This window comes from Bubalus kerabau, chromosome 7, assembly GCF_029407905.1.
Source record: "Bubalus kerabau isolate K-KA32 ecotype Philippines breed swamp buffalo chromosome 7, PCC_UOA_SB_1v2, whole genome shotgun sequence".
Classification (NCBI taxonomy): Eukaryota; Metazoa; Chordata; class Mammalia; order Artiodactyla; family Bovidae; genus Bubalus; species Bubalus kerabau.
Window position 1 is genome coordinate 20,510,009 of NC_073630.1, and position 26,413 is coordinate 20,536,421.

The 26,413-nt window shown below is 39.3% G+C and overlaps 1 pseudogene; it reads right to left on the reverse strand.

Annotated features, from left to right (window-relative positions):
- Positions 1-8,060: 8,060 nt before the first annotated feature.
- LOC129657386 (nucleolar RNA helicase 2-like) lies at positions 8,061-11,418 on the reverse strand (annotated as a pseudogene).
- Positions 11,419-26,413: the final 14,995 nt, after the last annotated feature.

The window sequence follows — 26,413 nt, forward strand, 5'->3', positions numbered from 1 at the left end:
CAAGAGAGTTCTAGAAAAACATCTATTTCTGCTTTATTGACTATGCCAAAGCCTTTGACTGTGTGGATCACAATGAACTGTGGAAAATTATGAAAGAGATGGGAATATCAGACCACCTGACCTGCCTCTTGAGAAACCTATATGCAGGTCAGGAAGCAACAGTTAGAACTGGACATGGAACAACAGACTGGTTCCAAATAGGAAAAGGAGTACGTCAAGGCTGTATAATGTCACCCTGCTTATTTAACTTATATGCAGAGTACATCATGAGAAACGCTGGACTGGAAGAAACACAAGCTGGAATCAAGATTTCTGGGAGAAATATCAATAACCTCAGATATGCAGATGATACCACTCTTACGGCAGAAAGTTAAGAGGAACTAAAAAGCCTCTTGATGAAAGTGAAAGAGGAGAGTGAAAAAGTTGGCTTAAAGCTCAACATTCAGAAAACAAAGATCATGGCATCTGGTCCCATCACTTAAAAATAGATGGGGAAACAGTGGAAACAGTGTCAGACTTTATTTTGGGGGGGCTCCAAAATCACTGCAGATGGTTATTGCAGCCATGAAATTAAAAGATGCTTACTCCTTGGGAGGAAAGTTATGACCAACCTAGATAGCATATTCAAAAGCAGAGACATTACTTTGCCAACAAAGGTCTGTCTAGTCAAGGCTATGGTTTTTCCAGTTGTCATGTATGAATGTGAGAGTTGGACTGTGAAGAAGGCTGAGCACCGAAGAATTGATGCTTTTGAACTGTGGTGTTGAAGAAGACTCTTGAGAGTTCCTTGGACTGCAAGGAGATCCAACTAGTCCATGCTAAAGGAGATCAGTCCTGGGTGTTCATTGGAAGGACTGATGCTGAAGCTGAAACTCCAGTACTTTGGCCACCTCATTCGAAGGGTTGACTCATTGGAAAAGACCCTGATGCTGGGAGGGATTGGGGGCAGGAGGAGAAGGGGAAGACAGAGGATGAGATGGTTGGATGCCATCATCGACTCGATGCACGTGAGTTTGAGTGAACTCCGGGAGTTGGTGATGGACAGGGAGGCCTGTCGTGATGCGATTCATGGGGTAGCAAAGAATCAGACACGACTGAGCGACTGAACTGAACTGAACTTGATGAAATGGGGCCTACACAAACTCATTTCCCTGAAGACTGTGCCACAAACTGCTGACAGGGTGGCCTTCGCTGTCACTACCATGAAGTGGGTTCACCAGCAAGGGACATAAGAATGCAGGCACCCTTTGTTCTTCGTGGTTCTATCCAGAGGCTGCTTCGCCTCCCAGAGGGCTCCCTCGGTCAACTTCAAGGGCTGTTCCCGTCCCCAGCTGCTGCCCTCACACCATGAAAGTTCAGAGCAGCTGGACAAACACCACGTGCTCAAGTTAAAATAACAAAGGGGCCTCAAGCTTTTTGGTGATAAGAGATTTTTTTCCTAAAAGAAAACAATCCCTCAGAGCCTAAACCACCTGCTGAAAAACACTTCCTGCCTGATGCAATTTGAGGACAAAACCTGGAACAGAGCATTCTGTAAATTGCTTTGAATTGGTTAGGAAGTAAGTTGTCCTTGTATCCTTTTCTGTGCCCTGAGCTAACTCAAAAAGTAATAGAGCAGAGGTGGGCAATGGGAAGCTCTGCCCATGTAGATTACACCAAGATATGGGCCAGTAGGAAAATTTCCAAGAGATCCAATGTGTGTATTTAAAAAAACAAAAAAACAAAAAAACACTGGAAATACAATGAGAAGGTGAAAATTTATTCACCAAACTTCTCAGAGAAAGCAAGCTCTGGTTCAAAGGCATAAAGTTCCCTCGGCTGGGAATTAGAACATCTAAGAGGCATCCTTATAAACAGAAACAAGGATAGTTGTTGGCCAACTAACCATTTTCTAAGGAAGACAAGTGCAATTAATGACTAAACTTTAGTTTTCCTTAGTGAAGCAAGGCCAGAGCAGAACTTCTGGGTTAACGGAGGAGATGCTGAGTCTTGCCTCATGTCCTACATTTCTGCCCAAGCTCTTGGCATCTCCCTCAACTAGTGACCTGAAGAGTCTAGAGGATTTTTGAAATATTAGTTGAAGGAGTGCCAAAGCATTAGCTTGCCAAAAAACTTAGCCACACGTTTGGCTAAGACCCTGGACCTGAGGACTTGCCCATCTTGGAGCTCTGACGAGCTCAAACTGCAGAGATAGCACTGTTCCTCAGGACAGTTCTTTAAACTAGATGGTTCGTGTGTCCTTCCAGATTTACCTCTTGAGGACTAAGTAGGTGTAAGTGGGGAGATCTCACGGCAAATCTATATGTTAAGGATAAAAGGAGCAGGACCCCTGTGCAGTCACTCGGCCAATTTTCACTAGGCAACAGGTGTAAAGTTATTAAATTCCCTAGTATTCTTACCCCAGGCATTGTCTCATATCAGCCAAGACCCACCTGAAATGAGTTGACTCCACATAGAGAGTCTCTGGGCCCCACACCTAAAGCTCCCCTCCCCACCCGCCAGGGCCAATAGGAATTAGGAAGGCATATAGCTATGGATGAAGCGATGAGGTGTTGGAAAATGGGCCTAGGGCACAAAATCATCTCTGAAAGATGCTGACGAGGCATCTGGGCTGTAGATCCCTCTGTTGAAAGCCCAAATGTGACTAACCTTCCTCGTGCCTAGATATTTGCTTGAGGTCCTTTGACCTACAATATAGCTCCCAAACCTACTGAATCTGTCTTTACAACAAATTCACACTGGGATTCTGTCCCATGTCATTTGCCATTCCTACACCTGAGCACCCAGGTCTGCAGCTGGAATTCTTTGTGTATCCAGCCTCTCTTTTAACATGGATGTGTCATTTGTTTGCTCTTGCCCCCCAGGAAAGGATAAACTCCTTCCTGAAAGCTCAGGCTCAGAGCAGAGCTCTATGCACAATGATAGCAAGTGCTGGAAGCTTATATTCAAGCACCAACATGGCCTGACAAACTTATATTTACCACCAACATGGCCTGGCGATCCTCTGCCTCCCCACAGCCAAGCCGTGGCACCTCTATGGTGAGGGATCCTCTTGGGCTTTGCTCAGATTTTTCACTTAGATGAAACGCCAACTCAGTGTATTATAGTTTGTCTTTGTTTTGGCAGAATAAAAGACATTTTGCCAAAATTAAAACGGAAAATTTGGAGTCAAATATTTTTTTTTAAATGAGGGAATGTCACACGTTCATAGGTTTATGTGTGTGTGTGTGTGTGAGGGCAGGCTCGTTGAGTCTCAGTGTCAGTGGCTGCTCAGATGTTCTTCAACACCAGATAAATATAAGAGAAAGTATACTGACTTGGTCTGCATATTGGGTTGGGATTGTTCAACTTGGAGAAATGAAGCCTGAGGGACAATAGCCTGAAGAAAGTCACTATTTAAGTTTACAAAAAAGGTTAAACGCCTTCAAAATGGCTTAAAGACTTAAGTATAAAACATGACACCATAAAACTCCTGGAAGAGAACATAGGCGTTTGCCTATTCTCCAACATAAATCGTAGCAATATTTTCTTAGATCATTCTCCCAAGGCAAAAGAAATAAAAGCAAAATTAAACAGATGGGACCTAAACAAATTAGTAAGCCTTTGCACAGCAAAGGAAACCATAAACAAAACGAAAAGACAACTTACAGACTGGTGGAAAATTTTGCAAATGATGTGATGGACAAGGGCTTTTTCCAAAATATACAAACAGCTCATACAACTCAATATAAAAAAAACTCAATCAAAAAATGGGCAAAAGACCTAAATAGACATTTCTCCAAAGAAGACACACAGATAGCCAACAAGCTCATGAAAAGATGCTCAACATTGCAAACTATTAAAGAAATGCAAATAAAAACTACTGTGAGGTATCACCTCACACAGGTCAGAATGGCTATCATCAAAAAATCTTCAAATAATAAATGCTGGAGAGGGTACAAAGAAAAGAGAACCCTCCTACACTGTTGGTGGGAATGTATATTGGTATAGCCACTGTGGAGAACAGTATGCTGCTGCTAAGTCACTTCAGTCTTATCCAACTCTGTGCGACCCCATGGACTGCAGCCTACCAGGCTTCTCCATCCATGGGATTCTCCAGGCAAGAACACTGGAGTGGGTTGCCATTTCCTTCTCTGGAGAACAGTATGGAGGTTCCTTAAAAAAACTAAAAATAGAGCTACCACATGGTCCAGCAATCCCACTTCTTGGCATATACCCATAAAAGGCAAAAAAAAAAAATCTAATTTGAAAAGATACATGCATCCAACTGTTCATTGTAGCACCTTTTACAGTAGACAAGATATGGAAGCAACCTAAATGTCAGATGAATGGATAAAGAAGATGGGGTACGTATGGAATTGCTCAGCCATTGAAAACAATGAAATACTGCCATGTGCAGCAACATGGATGAACTGAGAGATTATCGTGCTAAGTCACAAAGAGAAAGACAAATATCGTGTAACAGCACTGATACATGGAATCTAAAAAATAATACAAGTGAATTTATTCACAAAACAGAAACAGACTCACAGACATAGGAAACAAACTTATGGTTACCAAAGGGGAAAGAGGGGGCAGAATGGATAAATTAGCAGTATGGGATTAACAGATACACACTGCTGCTGCTAAGTCGCTTCAGTCGTGTCCGACTCTGTGTGACCCCACAGATGGCAGCCCACCAGGCTCCGCCATCCCTGGGATTCTCCAGGCAAGAACACTGGAGTGGGTTGCCATTTCCTTCTCCAGTGCATGAAAGTGAAAGTGAAGTCACTCAGTAAGTGTCCGACTATACAGAAAATAATAAACAACAAGGATTTATTATATAATACAGGGAACTATATCCAATACATTGTTTTTTGTTTCTTTTTTAAAGTGAGATACAGCTTAAACTGCTGCATGAGGGATTTCTGTATTAATGAAAATCTGTATTAAATGTGAAAATCTCACATTAAATGTGAAAATCTGTATTAAACGTGAAAATGGATTATACCAAGGGACAATATGGAATCTTCTCTAAGTGTCACTTAGAGAAGTGACTATTTATTTAGTGACACTTTAAGTGTCACTAAAATAAAACTTGTCAGTTATGGATAATTTAGCACTGGACCTAATGGAAGGAATAAGAGACATCTTTTCTCCTATTTTTATTTGAATTAAAAAATACCAACAATGAAAAAAAAAATCCCAACAATGGATCTCTAGCCTTAATATACTTAACCTGCTATGTGTTTGTAACCAATCACAAATTGATTGTACTAGAAGAGATTTCTTAAAAATACATTATTTATGAGGAGAGCTTGTGTGGACTTGTAAGAAAAAAAATTTTAATGTATATATAATTTATGTGTGCTCATTAAATTGAGGCCACATTTTTAAAAACAACCACATCAAAGAAAATATGGGAGAAAGCTATATCTCAGCATCTTTTAGACACTTGAGAATAACAATCTACATTTTATTAATTTTTAAATTTTTTTCACTTACATTTTAAAGTTGTACCTCTTTCATGCCTTCATTTCTAGTCTGTAGTCATGCTTCATAGGAACATCATGACAATGACAACGGCCCTTGCCATGTGCTAAAGGCCTTACCTGCCCTGCCTTGCTTAACCCTACGGACATCACTAATTATTAGAGACATGTAAATAAAGTTACAATGAAGTAACACTTCACACAGGCCAGATGGCCATCATCAAAAAATCTACAAACAATAAATGCTAGAGAGAATGTGGAATAAAGGAGACCTTCCTGCACTGTTGGTGGGAACATAAACTGGTGCACGGATAACAGTATGGAGGTTCCTTAAAAAACTGAAAATAGAACTACCATATGATCCAGCAATCCCACTTGTGGGCATATATCCAGAGAAAACTCATACTTCAAAAAGATACATACACCTCGATGTCCATTGCAACACTATTGAGAATAGCCAGGACATAGAAGTGACCTAAATGTCCATCAACAGAGGAATGAAGAAAGATCTGGTACACATATACGAGGAATATTAGTCACAAAAAAGAACAAAATAATGCCATTGGCAGCAACATGAATGGACCTAGAGATTGTCATACTGAATGAAGCCAGAGAAAGACAAATATCTTATATGTAGAATCTTAAAAAAAAAGATACAAATGAACTCATCTACAAAAAAAGAAATAGAGTCACAGGTGTAGAAAATAAGCATCTTTATTTTTGTGGGTACAGGGGGTAAGGGGGTGTGAAAGATAAATTGGAAGATTGGGATTGACATATACATACTACCATATATAAAATAGATAACTAATAAGGGCCTACTGCATAGCACAGGAAATTCCACCCAATACTGCACAGTGGCCTATATGGGAAAAAAAAAACCTGAAAAAGAGTGAATATATGTACATATATTGATATAACAGATTCACTATACACCTAAAACTAATACAATGCTGTAAATCAACTATACCCTAATAAAAATCTAAAAACAAAAAACTGAGGGACGTTCCCTGGTTGCCTAGTGGTTAGGATTCTGGGTTTTCACTGCCGAGGGCCCAGGTTCAGTTGCTGGTTGGGGAACTAAGATCCTGTAAGCAATACAGAGCAGCCAAAAAAATTAAAAAAAAAGAAAAAGAAACAAACAACATCAAACCTGAGGATTCATTAGTATTTAATATATGCTAAAAGTAGATTGTTTAATAAATGATTGTGAGAATATTGGTTAACTCTTTGGGAAATAAATATTAGATCTTTACTTTGAAGTATGCTGCTGAAGTCGCTTTAGTCGTGTCCGACTCTGTGCGACCCCATAGACAGTAGCCCACCAGCCTCCCCCGTCCCTGAGATTCTCAAGGCAAGAACACTGGAGTGGGTTGCCATTTCTTTCTCCAATGCATGAAAGTGAAAAGTGAAAGTGAAGTCGTTCAGTCATGTCCGACTCCTAGCGACCCTATGGGCTGCAGCCTACCAGGCTCCTCCTTCCATGGGATTTTCCAGGCAAGAGTACTGGAGTGGGGTGCCATCGCCTTCTCTGACTTTGAAGTATAATTCAGACTAAATTCCAAATAAATTAAATGTCCAAGATAAAAACTAAAGAACTGGCTAATCAGTCTTTGGAAGGAGAAATCTATTATACAAAAATAACAAAGGTGGAAAATATTAAAAAGATTTAACAAAGATTCACAATCTAAATGTTAAAAACTCTTGTTGATTCAATATACACATATGTAGAAGGAAAGATAAATGATATTTTAGGAGAAAATCTTTGTAGCATATGTGAAAAGTGATTATCATTAATATATAAAACTGGCCTTTCAGGTAAATAAGGAGGAACTCATCAATAAGAGAAATAGAGAACATAAAGGAGAAATTCCCAGAAAAAAAAGGCAAAGACTAAATACAAATATGAAAAAATGTTATTTTCAAATAAATAATTTGATATCATTTTCAAACCCAAGTGGCAAGGGTAAGGGAAGCTGGCACTCACCCAGCAAGCTGGCAGGAATGAAATGGGTACTCTTCTGGATAGCAATGAGGTGGTGAGTGATGAATGATAGTTGCTCAGTCATGCCTGACTCTTGCAACCCCACGGACTGTAGCCTGCCAGGCTCCTCTGTCCATGGAACTCTCCAGGCAAGATTACTGGAGTGGGTTGCCATTTCCTTCTCCAGAGGCTTTTCCTGATCCAGGGATCCTGCATTGCAGAAGAGTCTTTACCATCTGAGCCACCAGGGAAGCCTACTATTAAGAGACCTTTCTAAGTATAAAGACAGGTCAACTTAAAAAGTATCAGCAGATACATGCTTGACTTTATCTTATAATCTATAGACAATACATTAGAATATGTAATGAATCCATACACCTTTTCCAAAGGAATACCCAAGACAGAAGTAGCAATAAAGTTATAAATGACAGTCATCAATCAGATGAAATAATTTAGATGAAGCTTTTCTCTCTTGAAGAAACGGGGACTGGGCAAGTGGTCAGGAAGGAAATACAATGTACTTTTACTTTTGTATGAAAAATAATGTTCAGTTTCACATTGTTGAACATAGTTCTGTTTTTGCCAAATAAATCCTCTACTTCAAATTACTGTCCAAATGCTTTATTAAAACTCTGCTTCTGGCCTTTGTTTTGGAACCTGTTACTTTTGTTGCCACCTCTTGATCGCTGTGCCAGCGCTGTGAATCATGCCACTTTTCCTGTACTTCTATTACTGATCCAGTAGGGATATCAAAGCAAACACCCTGCTTTCCTTTCCCTTCACTTTGGAATCAATATCCTCACCCAGCTGTTCTTTAAGTTCTTTCCAAGCATAACTAATGTTTGGCATTTCAATTGAGCACCACAAAATCATGGTCACAAAGCCTGCTTCTGAGTTGATCAAGGAGTGCTGGTCTACCGACGTGGCACCGGAAATGTGGGCCAGGGCTGCTGCCAGGGTTTCCACAGCTCCCTTCTCCTCAGTCAGCTTCTCATCTGACTGCTTGAAGTGGGAGGCACAGAGTCCAAGAGCCTGATGGCATCTTTGCTAGAAGATTTTATTATCTCTGTTGCAGAAGGAACACCTATTCATTTAAATTTAATTTCCGCTTTTTGCTCCACTTGGGCTAACTGGTATTCTTCTTTGTGCTGGTAAAAGCAGATGCAAGCCCTGGTCCTCCCAACTCTACCTGTTTGCCCAGAACGATGAATGTAGGATTCAGCACCCTTTGGTGGAGAACTTTGAACAACCAGAACCACCTCAGGGATGTCTAACCCATGTGCAGCAACATTGGCTGCAACCAAAACTCCAAAATCACCATTTCTAAAACCTTTCAGGGTGATTTCCCTTTGCTTCTATGGAATGTCTCTGTGTAATGACTGGGCATCCTGTCTTACAACCACATTCTGTGACAACTCTTGGGCTTCTTTCTTCATTTCACAAAATATGATAGTGCGTCCTTGAAAACCACTGTACACTCAGCTCACATCTCCAATGACTGCTGCCCTCTGAGTCCAGTGGCACTTGATAGCCAAATGCTCTACAGTTATTGCCATTTTCTGCGTCTTTTTACCAATCAGGTCCACTTGTTCATATGTAGATTTCATGTATTTCTTAGCAATATTACACACCCAATAGGGGAAAGTTGCAGAAAAAAGCAGTTTGGGGATTGTCTTCTGAACCTTTCTTGTATGCCACACATAAAAATCTCTTGCAATTTATCAGCAAAGCCCATATCCAACATCTGGTCAACTTCATCCAGGACAAGATGCTTAAGTTTGGTGAGATCTAGCTTGCCATTCTGCAGATGGTCTTTGATACGACCTGGTGTCCCAACCAGGATATCGATCCCATTTCGCGTGCATTCAATTTGTCCTCCATAGCGAGTTTCACCATAAAAAGCCACTGCCAGCTTTTTTGTGATGTCACTGAAGTCTCTACTTACTTAACTTGCCAACTCCCATGTGGGTGCAAGAACCAGTACCTGAGGGGCACAGCCTCTCTTCTGGTCTTGCAGTTCTCCAAGAAGTTTCTCGACCAAAAGGATAACAAAGGAGAATGTCTTTCCAGTTCCTGTCCACGCCTGTGCAATCAAATCCTTCCCACTATAGACATGGTGAACATCTTTGCTTGTATAGGAAACAGGAAGGTCAACCCACGGCTTTGAGAACTTTAGAAGTTTCTTCAGATATGGGAAAATTAGAGAAAACTCTTTCTTTTTGCTCCACAGTCATTTCCTGCTCTAACTCACTGTTTTCTTAACTGGCAGCTTCCTTGGAGTTGGAGTCAAGTCCAGAATCAGGGAATCCATTCTTAAGGTTGGGGCTTTTCTCTTGAATTTCACCATTTATTTCTTATGGACAAACAAACTTAATACATGCTTATTTCACCCAGCAATTTCACTTCTGGGTATTCAAGGGAAGGAAATAATGTTTCTACAAAGATAATTATCACATCATAGTTTAAAATAGTGAAAAATAAGAAATAATCTAAATACCTGAAAAGAGGCAATTGGTTATATCAATTATTGTGCATTATCTACATTATCTGCATAATGTATCTTCATAATGCATTATCTGCATTATAATCTACACTATCTATAGACTAAGACACTTTCATTAACAATCATTCTGCAGATGAATACTTGTTGACATGTAAAAATATTCAACCTACCTCTAAAGCTAAAATTATATGTGAGGTATGACAGTATTGGGCTTCTCAAAGGACATCAACCCTGAATATTTATTGGAAGGACTGATGCTGGAGCTGAAGCTTTGGCACCTGATACAAAGAACCAACTCATTGGAAAAGATGCTAAGGCTGAGAAAGACTGAGGGCAGGAGGATAAAGGGATGACAGAAGATGAGATGGTTGGATGGCCTAACTCAATTGACATGAGTTTGAGCAAACTCAGGGAGATAGTGAAGGACAGGGAAGCCTGGAGTGCTGCAGTCCACGGGGTTGCAAAGAGTTGGACTTGGCTGAGTGAGTGAACAGCGAAGGTGGTTCAGTGGGTAAAGAATCTGCTGGCAATGCAGGAAACATAGGAGATGCAGGTTGTGATCCCTGGGTCAGGAAGATCCCCTGGAGGAAGGCACGGTAACCCACTCTGGTATTCTTGGCCTGGAGAATCTCATGGACAGAGGTGCTGGTGGGCTGCAGTCACAGAGGTGCAGAGTCAGACATAACTGAGGTGACTGGACATCACGCAGCATGTGACAGTACGGGCTGCATCCTGTGTATGTTTTGAAACATGCACAACAAAAAGTTTTCTCTGAGAGTAAAAATATGGTTTTCTTTTTCCTTCTTTTGCTATTATTTTCTGAAATTCTGTCTACACTGGGCATATCACACATACCAGAAAGAAAAGATCATTTTTTGATAATAACTACAAAAGAACAGGGACTTCTCTGATGGTCCAGTGGTTAAAATGCCACACTTCCACCGCAGGGGGCACAGGTTTGATCCCTGGTCAGGGAATTAAGATTCCCACATACAGTGCAGCCAAAAAAAAAAAAGAAGAAGATGAAAGAAAATTTTTTCTTGAACTGAATAAAAATGTATCAACTTTAAAAAATTATAGAAAAAAAAAGTGACCCAAATCTAGGCCTATGAACCAATAGTCAGAAGTACATTAGTGCTCCCATAATTATTTTGTACTCTAAATTGTAAACAGCTTTGAAATCAAAGTTCAATCCTTGAGCTGACTACAGCGCCCTGCTCTGGCCTCTGAGCTTTGTGGCCCCTTTCAAGGAGGGTGTGGGCAACTCTCCCATGTGCCAGGCACCAAGTGCTGGGCTAGAAGGAGAGCGTAGGTCTTCAGCAACCAAGGAAAGGAGGTGCCTGAAGACACACACAGTAATGATAGATTGCACTACCTTCAGTTTTTATATGTTAGAAGTTGCATGTGTAAATCGTATGCCTGCCGTGCTATTTCTAGGTGTTCTAATCAGAACCTTGCATACTGCAGCAACTGAGGAATCACTAAGGAGTCAGTTAATTAATAGAAGTTGCACAGCCAGGTAAAAGAAAGATGCCAAAGGAGAAACCAAATCAACAAAGAAGTGTTTATTCCTTGTAAGGAAACTATGCTCCCCAAATTCAAGATATACATCAACTTAGAGGAGATGTCTAAGGCAAGAAAGCAGGAAAATATTCTATTCTTTCCCTCCCCTTTGGAAGTGTGTTTTCAGGTTTTCCTAATAGATATTGTTTTTCATGAGTAACTTCATCTGACAGACAATGAGAATATTCTTCTTTGTTGGTTAGGGTCAGGAGGTTGTAACTTCTTTTTGTATCATCTTGGTGGAAAGGACTCTCTGAAGCCACTTGCAACCATACATTGCTGTAAGACCTTGAGCTGTGGGGCACAGGAGAACAATGGACAAAGAATAAACACAGGATGTGTTCTTCACTCTGCGTTGTTTAGTGTTCAAAGAACACCCTGAGTAATGGCTGCTGGCACCACGGTGACAGGCATTCACATGTGTGCTGTGCCCTATTTTCAGGTCTGTGAGAAATAGGCAACCAAAGGAAGTCTAGACCTGGGTACCTTCTCTTTGCTCGGTTTTAAGGAGAGCTGAAACTGAGTCCTGTGGAGTGTCGTATGAAACTTGAAATCAGGGTTAAAACTTTCCAGCATGCATAGTGAAAAAAATTATCACAATAACAACTTCAATGTGTTAAATGAGGCAGCATATTTAAAAAAAAAAAAAAAAAAAGATCAGAGGTTTGGGATTAGACCTAGTTCAAATTCTTGTTTGTTTCTTATTGGAGGTGTAGCCTTCACCTCAGTGAATTTCAAGCTCTTTGCTATAAAATTGGAATAAAATCATGTATCAAAAAATTCATAAGGTGCAAAGAGCTTTATGCTGCATTTTCAAACACACTCTCTCATTTGATCTTTGCAATTACAGTTGAGAAACCTGAGGCTCAGAAATTGAAATGTTAACAGCTTGTACAACTCAATAACAAAACAACAAACAACCCAACCAAAAAATGGGCAGAAGACCTAAATAGACATTTCTCCAAAGAAGACATACGGATGGCAAACAGACCCATGAAAAGATGCTCAACATCACTGATTATTAGAGGAACACAAATCAAAACGACAATGAGATACCACCTCACACCAGTCAGAATGGTCATCATCAAAATGTCTGCAAATAACAAATACTAGAGAGGGTGTGAAGTAAAGCAAATCCTCCTACATTGTTGGTAAGAATATAAATTGGCACAGCCACTATGGAGAACAGTATGGAGGTTCCCTTAAAAAAAAAACCAAAAATAGAACTACCATATGATCCAACAAATGGAAGGGAAAAAAGTGGAAGCAGTGACAGATTTTATTTTCTTGGGGTCCAAAATCATTGCAGACAGTGACCACAGCCATGAAATTAAAGATGCTTGCTCCTTGGAAGTAAAGCTATGGCAAAGCTAGACAGGGTATTAAAAAGCAGAGATATCACTTTACCAACAAAGGTCTGCATAGTCAAAGCTATCATTTTTTCCAGCAGTTACATACAGATGTGAGAGTTGGACCATAAAGAAAGTTGAACACTGAAGAACTGATGTTTCTGAACTGTGGTGCTGGAGAAGACTCTTGAGAATCCCTTGGACTGCAAGGAGATTAAACCAGTCAATCCTAAAGGAAATCAATCCAGATTTCTGGAAATATTCATTGGAAGGAGTGGTGCTGAAGCTGAAGTTCCAATATATTGTCCACCTGATGTGAAGAGATGACTCTCTGGAAAAGACCCTGGTGCTGGGAAAGACTGAGGGCAGGAGGAGAAGTGGGCAACAGAGATAAGATGGTTGAATGGCATCATTGATTCAGTGGACGAGAGTTTGAGCAAACTCTGGGAGATAGTGAAGGACAGGAAAGCCTGGTGTGCTGCAGTCCATAGGGTCACAAAGAGTCTGACACGACTGAGCGACTGAACAACAACAACGTGATCCAGCAATCCCACTCCTAGGCACATATCTTGAGAAAACTATACTTCAAAAAGATACATGCACCCCTGTGTTCAGAGCAGCACTATTTACAATAGCCAAGACCTGGAAACAACCTAGATGTCTATCTATAGAGGACGGACAAAGAAGATGTGGTGCACATATACAATGGAATACTGCTCAACCATAAAAAGAGTGAAAGAAACAATGCCACGTGCAGCAACATGCATGAGATTATCACACTAAGCAAGAAAGAGAAAGACAAATATAGATCACTTATATGTGTAATCTAAAATATGACACAAATGAACTTATCTATAAAACCAGAAACAGACTCTCAGACAGAGAACAGACTTGTGGTTGCCAAGGGGGTGGGGGGTGGAGGAGAAACGGAGTGGGAGTTTGGGATTAGTAGATGCAAACTAGTATATATAGAATGAATAACCAATAGGTTCCTACTGTGCAGTACAGGTACCAATATTAAATATCCTATAATAAACCATAATGGAAAAGAATATAATATATATATGCATCATATAGACAACTGAATCACCTTGCTGTACAGCAGAAATTAATACAACACTAAATCAACTATACTTCAACAAAATAAAAAAAAAATTTAAAGGGAAATTGAAATGTCTTGTTCTAAATCACAGAGGATAAGGACATATATCTTCTGACTCATTGTCCTATGCTCTTTTCACAACACACACAAAATATATTCTAACCAACTAGCAATAAGGAAAATGAGTTGAAAGAAAGAGGAGCTAGCTGGCTCTAGATAAGGCTTCTCTCTGCTTAAGCCCAGAAGCCAGTGAGCTGGGGCTGAGCTGAGAAAGCAGCATGTGACCATGAAGGTGGCCCTCTGCTTACAGAAGTGAACTCAAACCTAAATTAGCCTAGTCAATTAGGAATTTAATTCTACCTACAGGAAGAGGATTTTACACATTAGCACTCCTAAAATTGTATGAGTAGAAGATGGTCTCGATTAACTTGTATTGCAAAACCTGATTATAATGTAAGACCAAGGTTTCAGCCTGAGCTGCCATAAAAGCTCAACAAAATAAGAGCTAATTCTACAAAGCTAACTTTGCCTTTTGTGCTCATGGATAGTTTCATGACTCTAGTCTGGATCATTAGCTCACTTTATTACCTGTGGGGTCTTTCAGTCTCCATTGGGTCCTCTCTCTGCCAAATTCTGCCTGGTACTATAATTCAGGAGCTTTGAGAAACATGAAATTTATGGTCTGGGATTTTTCTAGTTGTATAATGCAATGCTCTTAACTTCATTTTAGAAAACTGCTTCAAAATGTGAGATCACATTAACGATGAATTCTTCATAGGGTCAAATGTCCATACCTATGGTCTAAAACGTCCCTTCTAGATACAGTTCTCTTGATAGTATAATTAAAAGCTTAAACTCTAAAGTAAGAGAGAACTGGGTTCTAAACTCAATTCTAGCTGTGGGATCTCAGATGAATTATTTACATATCCTCAGTTTCCTGATCTGTAAAATGATGACAAGGATTGTATTTACCTCATAGAATTATTAGGAGGCATTTGAATGAAATAATGTTTGCAACATGCTTAGTAACTCCTGGAAAACAGTCATCATTCAAGAACCTTACTGCTATCATTATTCATCAAGTATTTATTCCCTGGTGTCTCAGTGGTAAAAAAAAAAAAATCTGCCTGCCAATGTAAGAGATGTGGGTTCAAACCCAGAGTCAGAATGATCCCCCAGAGAACAACCCACTCCAGTATTCTTGCCTGGGAAATCCCATGGACAGAGGAGCCTGGAGGGCTATGGTCCATGGGGTCTCAAAGAGTTGGACATGACTTGGCGACTAAACAGTAAACAATATCTGGCAATTACTGCAGCAGCAGGAGGTGGTTCTACTCAGGAGGCCACGGTGACCAGTGCCTGGTGCATAGCAATTGCTGACGCAGCAATTAGCTTCTGATAGTAGTAAAACAAGTCAAGGGGGGTCACTACAGAAGACTCCAACTCTGAGAAAGCTGCCACCTAGAAAAGTCACCTGATCAGGAGCAATATCCTTAAATTATAAAAAGTATCAACAATTGAATTTCAAAAAGGCAACAAACCAAAAGAAAACTCACAGAAAGAAATACAAATATTGAGAAAAAGAATACATAAAGATGATTTGAAAACAAGATTCCTATGCTTTATACTTTCTGTAGATATATATTACTACAATAATTACTATTTTTGTGTTACAAAAATCTCCATAGAACTAAGGCTTAAAATATCTATAAGTGAAGCATGCAGTCTCCTCCTCTGCATTTCCCCAGTTACAAGCATATGGTGGAATTTCGTCATGATGTGGCTGCAAAGAGAAGGCCTATTGTGGTCATCTCAAAGAGCAAGGCTTGGCAGAGCATTCTGTAGGTAAAGAGAACACTAAATCATCATTGTTAAACAAGGGAGAGAAAGAAAAGAAGGTTTGAATTTCAAGGACAGGATTATAAATGAAATCAGACTCAGAACTGGTTTGAGGCCATGTTTCTTTCACATCTCTCGGTCCTCTTTGTCTTCCAATAGTTCATTCTTTCATGATAGGCTCCCTTCCTAGGAAGTAACCTGATTCAGAATCCTGGACATTAGTCTTTCCCTTGTATTTTTAGGTCAAATCACCAAGTCCTGGGTCCTATCTCTTAAATCTGTAACTTAGTGTCCTCCTTTTCAAAGCCACCACGACTACCTTCACTGAGGTCCATGGATTCTGGGGATAACTTCCTATTCAGTCTCTAAGCATCTGAGTCAAAACATACTGGATTTTTATTACCAAAAGATATCACTGACATGTATTTCATGATTCCCTGACTTATACTTTATGCTTTCATCATATTTATGTTATTTAACATTATTTTTTCATGAGTTCTTTTTAAAGATGACTACTATAATCCGGGGAAATTGATGTTTTAAATCTGATAAATCAAGGTTAATCTGTAAAAGGGTATCAAAGTCATCAAACCAGGAATGAGTTTGACATTATTAAATATACTGTATCTCCATTATAAGAGTACTGAAAGAACTGATAAAAATTTAATTGAGGATTTTCTGTACAGTTTGGAGTAAAAACGAAAGGATCATGTAGCCTTTCCCCCATAGGTAGGTGGACCATATTTCCTGAGTGGTTGAGGACAATTCTATTTCATGACTGTTGTCCTAGAATAATCATTATTTATCCAGCTTGGGGAATAAATTTTATCATCACTATATCTAGAATGGATATATCATACAGTATATTTCCCCCTTTTTTTCTTGTAAAAGGATTCCCTTACTTGGGAAGTACCCATTATATGGGATTCCAGGAAGGCTGAACCCCACATGGCAACTCTCCCAACCTCTATTCTCCATAAGTAGACACATGCCTCCAGCATAGCCAGTCAGAATAACCCCTATCTTGGACCACAGTTTAGGAATAAGCATATAAGTCAAGCTATCCAGCAGAGTCCTTTCTGAAACAGTTTTACAGGCACTTTCTGGGACAATTCTCTTTTATCTGGGTTTGTTCAAGTGGTTGGATATTAGCACTGGGGTTCCAGGGACTTCTTAGCCTACCAGGTAGAGAAAGATTGTCTCAATGACATCACTGACTATGCCTCAGGTCAGCCACTTACCAGTCTTCCCAGTTCAATAAGACATGACATTCTGGGGCTTCCTTGGTGGTCTAGTGGTTAAGAATCCACCTGCCAATACAGGGGACACAGGTTCGATTCCTGGTCCAGGGAGATCTCACCTACCCTGGGGCAATTAAGCCCATGTACCACAACTACCGAGCCAGGGCTCTAGAGCCCCTGAGCTGCAACTACTGAGTCCACAAGCCACAACTACTGAAGTCCAAGCACCTAGAGGCTGTGCTCTGCAAGAGAAGCCACCACCGTGAGAAGTCTGGGAACCACAATCAAGAGTAGCCCCCACTCACCACTAGAGAACCCCCACGTGCAGCAACGAAGACTTAGCACAGCCAAAAACTAATAAATAAACAAATCTTTAAAAAGAGATGTGACTTTTTAATAATCAGTTTAAATGGTTCTAATTAATAGAACTATTAATTAGCCCAGCTCTCCTTCCAGTGTATAACATGAACCCCCTAATGAAATTGAACATCATATGGAATCCCATAAAGGCAGAGATTTCCATTCTTGAGATTTATCTAATGGAAAAGAGAATACATATTAGTTAAAGCACTTAATAATACTTATTAACTAAATGTAAATCATTGTTACAGTTATAACCACAAGGGAGTAACCAGTGAATTTGAGGTGCAGCTCTTGCAAACTACAAGGGAAGTCTCAGAGGAAGAGCAGTATGTTCCTTGCATCTTAATGACTCTTTCTGAGATAAGAACCGGCTGGAAGCACATGGCTCCTGGTTACATGTGGCTTATCTGCCAGATGCTGTCTAATTTGCACCCTCTTTCTGACCCCACCCCTCAGTCTCCACAGAGTCAGGAGCTGGCGTGAAAAGAGGTTCTGCAAAGAGGTGAGACGGCTATTTTTGCACATCACTTGGTGAATTTTAAGAGCTGAAAATGTAATTAATTTTAGGCTACCTCAAAATATCCCTGAGTCAAAACACCTGCATCAAAGAAGCAACTTCAAAGTGCCAGGTATTGACTGCCTTTTTCCGTTGGGTCTTGCCCCCTTAATTTAGTTTCCATCCAGACTCTCGAGGGAATTTTATAAGATGAAAACCTGATCTAATCATGACCTTATTTAAAGTCCCTCTGGCTCCTGTTTTCCTTTCTCCCACCCCGTCCCCACGTGGGTTCCCAGCTCCAGTTACGTCAAACTATACGCAGGTCCCCGAATTCCCACGTGACTCATGACCCCATGCCTCTGCAAGCCCTCTCCTGCCTGATGAACTCTTCATCTTGGGTCATCTCCTCTGAGAAGGACTCCTGGGTCTCTCCAGACAGGGCTAGTTAGGTGCTTCCTGCTCTGGGCTCCCTCAGCACTCTCTGCTGATTCTCTAATATCACACTTACTCCTTCAGGGGTCTTACTTGTCTCCTATTTGTCTCTCCTGCTAGGCTGTGGATTCTTCAAGGGCAGAGGATATGTCTTCTTTATCTTTGTTGCCTTTGAACTTGGCATAGTACATCGCATGGCAGTTGTTCAATAAATGTTTGTTGAATGAGTGAATTAATAAATGCATGTATCAGTGAATAAATGGGTAATAAATTGAGCATAAGTAACCAACCATAATAGGATGATTACACTGGATGTCTCTCACAGCTACACAATTTTTAATTTGTTCATGTGAAATTTGAAGTTGTTAGTTTCCTGCCTGCCCCACAGGGGGAAGGAACATTCATGCTGATATTTAGGGTTTGAGAATAAAGTTCTGTTCATCATTCATTAGTTGTACTTCAAGGGCATGATAGTTCATTTGCCAGAAGTTTAAGGACTCCACTTGACTTAGAAGTTTCCTGGATATTAAATTAGATAATACATGAGATAATACTTGTAAAGGACAGTATATGGCACACGCAGGCATTAAAAGTACTAATACTAACACTATTGTTATTGCCATCACCAGCATCAGGAACAGCAGCAGCCTTAAGGAATCGAGCTGTTGCATATCGCGGCAGAGCCCAGAGGTTAGAAAGCACAGGGTTTGGAATTAACTGCCTGGGTTTATATCCTGCTTCCACCACCTACTTGACAACTAGCCTTTAAAAAGTAATCACTGAAAGATAAGGGGAGGGGATAGTTAGGGCGTTTGGGATGGATATATACACATGGCTAAGACAGTAACATGGAAACATACATTACCATATGTAAAACAGATAGCCAATGGGAATTTGCTGTATGACTCAGGGAGGTCAAACCAGGGCTCCATAACAACCATGAGGGGTGCTAGGGAGGTTCAAGTGGGAGGGGACATGGGTAAACCTATAACTGATCCATGTTGATGTTTAGTAGAAACCAATGCAATACTGTAAAGCAATTATTCTTCAATTAAAAATAAATACATAAATAAAATAAAAATAAATAAATGAAATGAATAACCAGCAAGGACCTACCATATAGCACATGGAACTCTGCTCAATGTTATGCTGCAGTCTGGAGGAGAGGGGAGTTTCGGGAGAAATGGATACAGGTATAAATATGGCTCAGTGCCTCTACTGCTCACTGAAACTATCACAACATTGTTAATGGGCTATACACCAATACAAAATTAAAAGTTTGAAAAACAAACAGTAATCACATGTCTGTTCTGTGCCAAGGGGGCGGGGGGAAAGGATGGGCTGGGAGTTTGGGGTTAGCAGATGAAAACTATTTTATATAAAATTGATAAACAACAAGGTCCTATTGAACAGCACAGGGAACTATATTCAATATCCTATGATAAACAGGGAATGGAAAAGAATATGAAAATGGAAATACATATATAACTGACTCACTTTGCTGTACAGCAGAAATTAACCCAACTTTGTAAATCAACTATTCTTCAATAAAATAAATTTTTTCAAAATGCAAAAATTAAAGATATCTTAATGATTTCTGAGTCTGAGTTGCCTAATCTATAAAATGAAGATGTATGCATTTAACAAGCATTGATAGATTGATTTTTCTGTGCCAAGAATTTTTCTAGGTGCCTGAGATCCACAGCAAATAAAATGAATACCCCTGAGCACATGAGGTTTACACTCTCAAAATAAAATCTATCAGAATAAATGAAATGTATCATAAACTAAATTTTTATGGTGATAAGTGCCATGACTGAAACAAAAGCCAGGATGTGGATGGGGAGTGGGACGTGATTGCATTTTAAACAGAGTGGCCACAAAAGGGGACATTTGTGTAAATCTGAAAGTGGAAAGAGAGCGAGAACGGGGCCAAGGTGGGAATATGGGCACAGCAAGGAGGAGAGCACGACCAAGTCAGGGGTCGGGGTGGAAAGTCAGACATCAGGGATGGATCTCGGAGGCCTGTTGGAAGGACGCTGACTTTTCTCTGAATGAAATCCCACTGGAGGGTTTTGAGCAAAGGTGTGAGTTGACTTATAGGGTTACACGGACAACTGTTCTGAAAATGAGAAGGGTGGAAGCTAGGAGGCCACGGCAATAACTCAGAATAGATGGTAAAAGGGACCTTCATGGCCTGTAATTGTGATATTTTCCTTCCATCTCACAGAAAATGGTTACAATTACTTATTGTAATTACTTATTGTAAATAACTGCAGCTTCTGGGAAATTATTGTACCCCAGTACACAAACCTATGATGCCTGTGATGCGAGTGGCAAGTCTTTACTTGTGCAGTATGCAACCTGCAGAACCACATGTGTTGGGGGAGAGAGAAAGAATATTAAAGATGACTGTTTTTGGTTTGAGCAATGGGAAGGATGAAATGTCCACGAATTAAGAAGAGTGAGTGGTGACTCAGTGGTAAAGAAAGCTCCTGTCGATGCAGGAGACATGGGTTCAATCCCTGGGTCAGGAAGGTCCCCTGGAGAAGGAAATGGCAACCCACTCCAGTATTCTTGCCTGGGAAATCCCATGGACAGAGGACCCTGGTGGGCAAGCGTCCATGAGATCACAAAAGAGTCGGGCACAACTTAGGGACTAAACAACAATGAGGAAAATTTGTGGTGGCGGAGGCAGGAGATTCATTTTGAGCGTGTTGAATTTTAGAAGTGTGGTGCTGAGGATAATAATGGAACTTGTCTCTCAGGATTATTGTGAAGATTAGTTGGTACGTGTAAGCGTCAAAAGCTATCAGTAGTTGTTCAATAAATGCTAACTCTTGGACTTCCCTGGTGGTCCAGTAGTTTAAAATCCACTTGCCAATGAGGAGGACACGGGTTTGATCCTGCATATGCCACTCCAACTACTAAGCCCACGCACCTAGAGCCTGTGCGCCACGAGACAAACCAGCATACAGAGAAGCCTGCGCACTGAAGAGTAGCCCCCGCTTGCCACATCCAGAGTAAACCCACGCACAGCAACAAAGATTCAGTGGAGCCAGAAATGAAATGAATTAATCTAAATAAATAAATGCCAGATTCTATCATTGTCTGGTAACTTGAATTTTCAATGTACACATTTAAATTTAGACTGTAAGAAAATAAATTTAAACTGTACATATATATACACAATATAAGATCATAGATGCATATATGTAGTCATAGGATCATATTCTAAGTGGTTAGCATTCCAGGCTCGCTATTCCAAAACATAATTCTAAAACTGCAATCCAGACTGATCTTCTATCATCAAATTAAAAATAATGAAGTTGTTATTTTATACACACACATCTGTCTGCCTTCTATCTATCTTTGATAAAACATGTGAACATGTGTGTTTGGAGCAGAGGTGGCATTTGCTTTGCAAAGTGCTCTCTCCTCTTCCCCTGCTGCACATATGGGCTCTTTGTCCTGACCGAGTAATAATATACAAACAAGCAAGAAACCACTGAAGAATAAAATTGATTATCTTTCAGAATTCCTTTTCTGTCTCTCATCAGACCTGACAAAACAGGAATGCTCAAATCTAGGTTGTAAAAATGAAACTACATTTTGGTTTTTATTACCTGTGATACCACTGAAGCAGAATATTTTGATGTGACTGTTTAAAAATTCCCCTGTCAGCATGTAACAACACATTTGTTACAATCAACTTTGGCAGGTTTCTCTCCCACTGACTCTTATTCTCTGGACCAGGCTAAGCTACACTAAGAAGATAGTTTTTGGTAAAGTTAAGTATTTTGAAAAATACTCTCTTTTGAAAAAGCAACAACAGCAAAACTCTGTAGAATTAAGTGGTGGCAATTTGGGGAGAGAAAGAATTCAGAGATGCTAAATGATCTAACCCAAAGACATCTTAGCACCAAACTGGACACAGCTTAGGATTTACGCAAAGCATGTGCTTAGTAGGCATCGTCATCCCTCTCTAAGCTTCCACCAGGTTTTCTGTTTTGTACATTAGTACCTTTTAAAGTTACTGAATAGTTAATATTTTAATGTACATTTACATATGCATATAGAAATATCCAGTTGGGGGATACTTTTTTGTTTTATATAAACATGTCATGTATTTTTGTCAACTTATTTAAAATTTTTATAATGATATGTTCATATGAGAATAAATGCTTATATATATAAATAGTATAAATAATAAAAGAATGAATACTTGGGGTGCTCAACTTAAGAAAGTTAAAACAAAAGGCTTTGATGTGCCCAGATCACCCCTTTATGGTCAAACTGCCTTCTCTCCTCTGAAAGGTAATTATGGTCCTACTCTCCTAAAATTGGCACTATTTGTTCCCTTACTTACCTTTAGTTTTATTACATATGTACGTATCTATTCATTATTTATAGATGATAAAGTTTGAAAATTTTTGACCTTTATATATAGGTAATTGTGCTGTAGTTATTTCTCTGGGACATGCTTTTTCCATCAATGTCCCTTTTATAAGATAAATCCACATTGAAATTTGTAGCCATTGTTCAATCATCTTTCTACTGTATAGTATTTCATTGTGTGAATGGATACAAAACTATTTTTTCTTTTTCTCCATTCACTGGACATTTTGGTGATGTGCAATCTGTTACAAACAGTGCTGCTATGAATATTTTTCTCTCCCAGTGCCCACGTCCAGAAGTTTCTTGGACATAAACCGAGGGTGGGCATATATCAAGAATATATACCACAGGTGGAATGAACATGTAATGTTTGTCAAGTATGTTCATAAATGTGTAAAAATGTCAAGCTCTGATAATGTCAAGATGTGAATGAAGCAAGCACAACTCTTTTAGTCCTGGCAAGAGTATAAGATGGTATGTTTGCATGCTAAGTGGTTTCAGTGTGTCTGACTCTTTGTGACCCCATGGACTGTTGTCTGCCAGGCTCCTCTGTCCATGGGATTCTCCAGGCAAGCATACTGGAGTGGGTTGCCATGCCCTCCTCCAGGGGATCTTCCTGTTCCAGGGATCAAACCTATATCTCTTATGTCTCCTGCATTGGCAGGTGTGTTCTTTACCACTAGCACCACCTGTTTAAGTGATATAAGATGGCATAACTATTCTAAATACCTGAGGCTTGATGGAAATGTACACTCTGATTCATAAATCTCATGCAAATAATATTTTACTGCCACAAACTGAAAGGACTATTGTAATAAGAAATCTCAAAGTACGTGAAGCTAGGGCTGTTCAGTGAGCATTCTGTTAGAACCCTTCTACTTCCTTATGTTTAGGCTGAGGGCAATGGCCATTGGCTTGGCCATGGTAAGGTCTCTGAGAATGTGAGAACTTCATAGTTAAGAAAAACTTCTTTTAGCAAGTCAAGTCACCTAGATCTAACATCCAGGTTCCAGGTACTACTTCTTACCACACTCCCAGTATCTTCTTGTCACTCACCTACATAATTGCAATACTATTTGTTAACAGTGATCAGACCATGGACAAGCAAAATCAGTTCCAAGCCTAGGAAGGATGGTGGAAAAAAATATACCATCAGATTTACTGTAAATAACAAATTCCTTTCAAAAGTGGCTAGCAGACTTCCCTGGTGATTCAGCAGCAAAGAACCTGTCTGCCAATGCAAAGGACATGGGTTCAATCCTTGCTCCAGGAAGATCCCACATGCTATGGAGCAGCTAAGCCCTCTCAACACAACTACTGAAACCCACATGCCTAGAGCCCATGCTCCACAACAAGAGATGTCACCACAACGAGAAGCTTGGGAACTGTAACTAGAGAGCAGCCTGTATGCAACAACAAAGACCCAGCAGAGCCAAAAATAAAATATATTTTTTTAAATAGTGGTTATATGTTTTAATATTATCACAGACTTAGTATATAGAACACATGTTGCAGACATCTTCTCCAAGACTGTGGCTTGTCTCTTCACTTCCCTTATAGTATGTTTCACAAATTCAAAATAAAAGATTAATTGTGATTTTTCACAGAAATGTTGTTATAGTCTGAACAACCAATTCATTCTTAAAACTTGCACTATGCTTTATCAGATGAGTCAGCTAACATTTAACACTATTTCTCTCTATTGATTAAAACAATGGACTAGAGATTTAAATTTCAGGACATCTAAAATATAAAATAATGATAAAATAGCCCTGAATAGCCAAGAAAATGTTGAGAAAAAAGAACATAGCTAGAGGAATCATGTTCCCTGAGTTCAGAGTATACTACAAATCTACAGTAATCAAGACAGTATGGTAACTGGCACAAAAACAGACATATGGATTAATGGAATAGGACAGAGTGCACAGAAATAAACCCATGCACTTATGGTCAATTAATCTATGACAAAGTTGGCAAGAATTCAACAGAGAAAAGACAGTCTCTTCAATAAATGGTGCTGGGAAAACTGGACAGCTACATATAAAAGAATGAAATTAGAATATTCTCTAACATCATATACAAAAACAAACTCAAAACAGATTAAAGACCTAAATGTAAGACTATAAAACTTCTATAAGAAAACATAGGCAAAACACTATTTGACATAAATTGTAGCAATATTTCTGGGCTCTGTCTTCTAGAGCAAAGGAAATAAAATAAAAAATAAACAAATGGGATTCAATTAAACTTAAGAGCTTTTGTATAGCAAGGGAAACCATAAATAAGACAAAAAGACAACCTACTGAATGGGAGAAAATATTTGCAAATAATGTGACTGATCAGGGATATCTAACATATATAAATAGCTCATACACCTCAACATCAAAAAAAAAAAGAAAAAGAAATAAAAAGACCCAATTCAAAAATGAGCAGAAGACCTAAAAAGACATTTCTCCAAGAAGAAATGCAAATCAAAATCACAATGAGATATTACCTCACACCTGCCAGAATGGCTATCATCAAAAAGAACACAAATAACAGCTGTTGGTAAGGATGTGGAGAAAGGGGAACCCTCATACACTGTTGGTGGGGACATAAATTGGTACAATCACTGTGGAAAACAGCATGGCGTTCTCTCAAAAAAAATAAAAATAGGACTACCATATGACTGAGCAATTCCATTCCTGGGTATATATCTGAAAAAACAAAAACACTAATTCAAAAAGATGTATGTAGCCACAGTGTTCATAGCAGCATTATTTATAATTGTCAAGACACAAAAGCAACCTAAGTGTCCATCAGCAGATGAATGGATAAAGAAGATATGATATATGTATACACAATGGAATATTGCTCAGACATTAAAAAGTATGGAATTTTGCCATTTGCAACATTATGTATGGACTTGGGGAGTATTATGCTTAGTGAAATATGTTAAACAGAGAAAGACAAGTACTGTATGATATCACTTATGTGTGAAATCTAAAAAACATAGCAAACCAGTCAACATAACAAAAAAGGAATAGACTCACAGATAAAGAACAAACTTGTTCTTTCCTCTCCCAGTGGGGAGAGGAAAGCCAGGAGGGGCAATACAGGGGTAGGAGACTATGAGATACAAACTATTATGTACAAAATAAGCTATAAGAATATATTATACAACATAGGAATATAACCAATAATTTATAATAACTATAAATGGGATATAACCTTTAAAAATTATGAATTACTATATATACCTGTAACATATATAATGGTTGGATGGCATCACTGACTCGATGGACATGAGTTTGAAAGCTCTGGGAGTTGGTGATGGACAGGGAAGCCTGGCGTGCTGCAGTCCATGGGGGTCCTAGAGTCGGACATGACTGAGCAACTGAACTGAACTTACATAATATTGTATATCAACTATACTTCAATTAAAAATATAAAATGATAAAATCTATCATAAATATAAGAACTTACAAAAATGCCATAATTGTAAGTGGTATTCAGAAAGTCAGTACAAATATGAATATTTATATGTTCTGCTTCAAGGTGATCTGTAAATGAGATAATTTCCTACATGGAGCCTTAAAACAAAATGCAAAAAAGAAATATATCATGATGAAAGCATTAAACTGTAATTTATTGGCCTTACTATCTATTTATCCCTATTCCTTGATATGC